Raw genomic sequence first — 6309 nt, forward strand, 5'->3', positions numbered from 1 at the left:
TATCACGAATTTTACTCGCCTGCAATTCTTGCAAAGCCACGTGGTTCATAGACTGATTTGCACCCTTTGGACGCCTTATCAGTCTGGACCGGCCGCAGTTGAATCGAAGGCGATACACTTTACAAATACGCGTAGTTAATCTTTAAACTGGGAGATAAAAATATTTTTCTTACCGCAGTAAGAAGTCTGAATTCGTGCACTTGTAGCAATTCAGGACAACAACTTTTTGACAATGATACTTGTTTTTTACAGGAAGTGGATAAAACCACTCAAATTCCGGATCGTTACACGAAAATATTTAGTAACGATTCGAATTTTTTTAACAGTGTAAATAAATACTATACTTAATATTTTAGGTCTCAATTAATAGTTAAAATGTTAATAACAAGAGCTCTGTCATTCGATAATTACAAAAGTAATTGTAAACGTACACAATTTTACACTTTGAGCCAACTGTTTTAAAAATTGCCAGTATTATCATATGGCTTAATCTTCACTTGTAATTTTTTCCTTACTGACACAGACTACTTGCGTTACTACATAGTTGAAACATTACCAGATATGTGGTGGTAAAAGTAGAGTAAATATTTCACCACTTCACATTGCCCCTCATTCATTTACATCATCAAAGAGGCTTTCTGATGATGAAATAATCACGAGCTAGCGAATTTCTGCTATCCCACACAGAAAAAGAGGAGGAGGTGACCTCATTAGTCTACTTAACGCATCTACTTAATGTATTTTTTTTTCTAACCCTGAACCGAAGTCCTTGGAGGGAGGGAAAAATAAAAGTACATATATAAATAAGAATGAAAATGTTAGTCAACTTCAACATCGTTACATCTAGATACTTGTATAATTCATAACAATGTACATTTATTTCTAACTTGGACTGAACTTTTGGGGGAATTCCTTGAGTTATTGACTATTAACAGTTAGAACGAAGAAAAATCTTATTTTATTACATAGACTACAACCAATTGTTCGAGTTAAGGCCACTATATAATGGGAGCTGACTCATCCGACATTTTGATTCCGAAATCGTCGCGGTAAAAAATAGTAGGTTCAAAATAGGTAGTAGGTCCTATTTGTTCAAAAACCTCTGTTAAGAAAACTAGTCGACAAGCTTTTAGATGTGTTTCCTAATTGATGTTTGATTATTTTATTCTGTAGATTAGCAAGATTTTATTCATATAAATTAAAAACCAATAAGGTGTGCAAATGCGGTTCATTACAGTAAGCATTTCCCGATTCATTTTTTGTCGAATTTGTGAACTATTTATTTTTTTAGAGTTACCTTAAGTGACGTTTTACTTAACTTATGATCAATTGTTTAACGACATAGCAAACAACGAATATTATACCGTATTTTTAAATACTAGAAACAAGGTTGGACCCAAAGCTGTCTTGGAACCAAATGTCGAATTAGTCGGCCTGAACTTTTCAAGGGGTTCTCCTTCGAAACGCAACAAATGTTGCTTCTGCCCAATTGATTCCCAAAAAGAGCAAGATTTAACGACCATATTAAGGTCGCGCATGCACATTTTGACGAATAATATCAGCGAGAGCAACAACACCGTTTATTGTGAGGAAATCGCACTATTTTACTAGAAGTTTGGAAAAAAAGATTCTCCGAAGACTCTATTGGCAACATCATGGTGTCTTTGACTGAAAGGTGAAAAATATCTTCTGTTTCTAATTTTCATAATAACCCTTTTTATATCGTTGCGTGACTATATCTGAATGCTTTCCATAGCTTTTGCTTTTTCCCCAAGGCAAATTCCTTCAATATAATACAGTCGACTCCTGCTACAACGCGATCCGACTTACGCGAAATGGCTATAAAGCGTCTTTTTCAGGAGCAACGAATTTTAGAGTTAAAGCGAATTTCTTGCTCTAACTAAAATATTTGTAAAGTAATCGAAATGCTAAGTTTTGGCTTTGTATTGATACTAAACATTGACTTCGTGAATGTACTTTCATCCTTTCAGCATCATTGACTGATTAAGTTCTCCCACACCGCACTATAAACATGGTAGCTTTTTTAGTGTAGATAATATCACCACTCCTCATTTTTCATTTATTTATTTCAAATATGAAAGGTGATGAAATATTGTGGCACCTAGGCAAGCTGTTTCATTCAAAGTTCGAAGATGGAAACAAAAAGCGAAAGTTTGCAACATTTTAAGAAAAAGTAAAGATTTTTGATACGCTTAAACAAGTAGAAAGTGGATCGAAGGTAGCACGACAATCAGGTATGAGTGAATCTTCATAAGCATAATTAAAATTCAAGAGAAAGCCATCCATATAAGTCCAGAGCTTAGTTTTAATATGAAGTTTGCAGAATAGTGTTTAAGCAAAATGCAAACAATATGAAATTGGAATCTGCTCTTGCATTGTAGATTATATAGACCTTGAAAGAGGGGTGTTATCATACATGTAAATGTTATAAAAGTAAATGCGAAGCTACTGTATTTAAAAATATATTAGAATGACGATCATATTGCGCAGCATAAATCATCATCTACAATTTTTAAGTTATAAATGTAACTCATTGTGTCTACTGTATAGTATTCTTACAGTGCAAAGCTTTATTATTACTACATACTGTACGTACCGTACAGTTTTATTTTTATGTCTCTCTCTCCCATTGATCATTGACTTCGTACATCGTAACAGTATTTTATGTTGAATAATGCAGCTTTTTCTTTAAATACGGTAAAAATTCAGCTCTTTATGTAAGAAACGGTAATATATAGTTAAATCATGGTGTAAAACAGTTTAAAAGGTGTTTAAATGTCTAAAATGATTGGGTATGTTAATAAAAAAATCATATACACAACGCGAAATTTCGACTTACGCGAGGAATCTTGGAAAGCATCTCTCGCGTAAGTCGGGATCCGACTGTAATTACAAATAAAGGCAAATAAAAACGAATCGGTACAACATTTAAAAATAAGATCTTATGGCCTACCTTTTTTTATTCCTCCTGTGCAATAAAATAAATACATTATTGTGTAATTATTGTGTATTTATTTTATTAGGAATAAAAGAACAAAAAAAAAAAAAGAACAAAAAAAAAAAAAAACCATAACACAATTGAACAAGTTATTCTTAAAAGAGTTAGAATAAAATACAATTATATTTTTTTGAAATTGTGCGAATTTTGAAAACAATATTATTTTAATAAAAAACCAAGAAAAAATTATAGTTGAAGAAACACATTTGTCTTCCTTTGTGAAATTAAATAAATGTTTTAAAATATTTTAAATCTATTATTAAAAAATGAGATAGTTTAAACATCAAAGTACAGTGCTTTTAAACTAAGTAGTTTATCCTAAGAAAGGCAAAGCTAGTCACTGTAGGAATGGAAAATAACAAAAGTAAAAAGAAATCGTGTTTTGTTAAAATATGTGTACATACTTCCAGTTTCAACAATAACATTCAATCTTATTTATAAACATAATATTAATTAAAAATTTCCAAATTTTCTTTCATTCTTATTGTTGAAAAAATACAACATGAGACGATCTTCGCTGTCTACTGAAAGATTCTTGCTAATAATACCCATTTAATAAGATTAATTAGGTGATTAGATAACACTCCTTACTTAATCACCCGTGTAAGCGATAAATGCAATCTAAGCAAGGGATATTTCAACGGCTTTGGGAAAAGAAAGCTGATTTTTAAAATTGCCTTGAAAATTTATTGGGAAGAGAAAATTAAGAAGATCGTTTTGTTTATTAATTGTTTTAGATATATTGCTGTTGAACGGAATGTATTAGACAACAAAAAGAACTGTCTCTAGAGTTTCAATTACGTTTCAGACTGTTAATTGTTTCTCTTAAATAAGGTGTCTTGCATTTTTAATGTCATTTGGAAAGTGAGTGGATTACTGTTTATAAAATTCTTTTAGCGCTTTTCAAAATATTGATAAACGATAATTACGTTCGAGCGCATATACAGATAGTATTAAACTTGCAATTTGAAACTCAGCGCAAACATGCCCGCACAGGCCCCTGCCCGTGCCTGAAAGGAGCCCAATATTTTTAAAACCACGGATGAAATATAGAGGTAAACAATATGGAGGTGGGCCCGGAAAATTCATTTGTGACAGACCCCAAAATTTCCGTGCAGGTCCCTGTAGATATATAGATAGATATAGACTAATATGAATAGAATCAATGTATGAATTTCAGATGCGTATGAATTCACGACATACGCAATAATTTGAAGAGTGACTCTCGCAAAAATCTGTTTTAAAAATCTCTAATTCTTTAAAATTTAAAAAAAAAAAAAAGTTTTTTTTTTATTATACAAAGTTGTAACGGTGAGCTATTTCATTTCTCATCTTTAGTAAACTGCAATTAAAAGGTGTAATTAAGCGAGCGGATGTGTGCATCACATGACTTCCTTTTACTCGAATTTAATGTCATTTTCTCATTATTGGCAGTTTTAATGTGATTCAATAGTTTACTCTCTAAATATCACCAACAGTGGCTAAATTGAAACAGATTAAAAAAAATCGCCAAATGTGTCCCCAAGTTGGTGACAAAACTTGGCGACCAAAAGATTGGCGATATATCGCCAAGTGTCCGTCAAATTATAACACCACTTGAGTTTACATCGAAATTAACAATGATTCCCCCCTCCCCCCAAAAAGAGGCAAAAGACCCCCTTTGGAGCATTCGAATGCAACCAAAAAGAGAGGTGCTCAACTAGACCCCACTAGGAGTCTAAGTATCAAATTTCAACTTTCTAGGACATTCCGTTCTTGAGTTATGCGACATACACACATACACACATACGCACATACATACGTACCTACAGATGTCACGAAAAAACTCGTTGTAATTAACTCGGGGATCGTCAAAATGGATATTTCGGGTCTCTGTACGTTCCTAGGCGTATATCCACTTTTGTTCGGGTTGAAAAATAAACTCAACATTCATTCGGGGGTGAGCAAAATGAAAATCAAGGCCGATTTTTGAGAGAATTTTTTTTCACGAATACAATACCTCCTTTTTTGTAAAAGGAAGTAAAAAATGCATAAAAAAGAAATGTTGTCCAGAAGAGTGACGGCAAACATGTTCTAGCTCAGTCAGTTTCCAACATAAAATTATAATAGGAACTCCAGCAAATCAGATCAAGAAACTACTTGACAAATTCTTAAAAATCGTGGGATAAGCAGTGTTTTTCTAAAGTACATTAAGAATTCCTTCATCTTACAGTTATTTAACACATTCTTAGGCCATGAGATAGAAATGAAAACCTTGAGAAAAACTTTCATGAATAAATACATAACTAAAGAAATAAATATAACTTTAAAAATGCTATTTTATTCCTACACTGTAAAAACGATTCAGAAACGTTCCTGGAAAATAATAGGCAGCTGATGTGCCCAATTTCTTCCAGTAACATATCTTGAAAAACCAGGAACGTTTTCCGCTAAAAGTCAGTAAACTTTCTGAAATTAACCTTGAAACATTCTGCAGAAGTGCGAAATCTCCTCTGTTAAAGCCAGTCATGTCTCTAGAACCTTCTAGAAAAATTAAGTAGGTTTAGAGTTATTGATTAGAACTTTCCTGATTTACCAAGAAGGCTCCATAAAAATCAGAGCGACCACGGCCAAAGCTATGCAAGGAGGAACCAAACATATATCTTGCCTGCAATTCCTGCTTCGCAAAGCTGTAGCTATCCATTGACTTTTTCACTCTCATTAGCAGCTTAGTCAACCTGGACAAAATGCAAGCAACCTCAGGCCGATACACTTAATAAACACGCTTATTCAATCTTTAAACTGGTTGCTAAAAATATTTTCCACAAGAGTGAAAAGTCTGACGCGTGCAACTTGTAGCAATTCAGGAAACTTTTCTGTGAAGATACTTGTTTTTGCGGGGAAATAGGTGAAAACGTGTGAAATCCCGAGACGTTCCACGGAAATAACCAGTAACGTTTGGGAATTTTTTTACAGTGTATAATTAGTATGCATATGTTTAGTTGTACGCTTTTAAATTGCGAATTGTTGGTACAGCATTTTAAAATCATTTAAGTACATTTAACAAAAGGTTCGTAATGAAAATCAGGTTGGAGGAGCGAGCAGTATGGGGTAGGGTGTAATGTCGAGCAAAATGGGCAATATGGGATGAAACTTTTTTTTTTTTTTCATCAGAAAATGAAAAAAAGAGGAAGGGGGTGAAGATAAAAACGAAAACGGTGCTGTGTGTGCGATTGATTTTAAAATAATGAGTGGTTCACAGTTTGGGGGGTTCGGTGTCGAAAATACCGGAACTGGACTCATACACTGCG

Source organism: Uloborus diversus, chromosome 8 (genome assembly GCF_026930045.1).
Source record: "Uloborus diversus isolate 005 chromosome 8, Udiv.v.3.1, whole genome shotgun sequence".
Lineage (NCBI taxonomy): Eukaryota > Metazoa > Arthropoda > Arachnida > Araneae > Uloboridae > Uloborus > Uloborus diversus.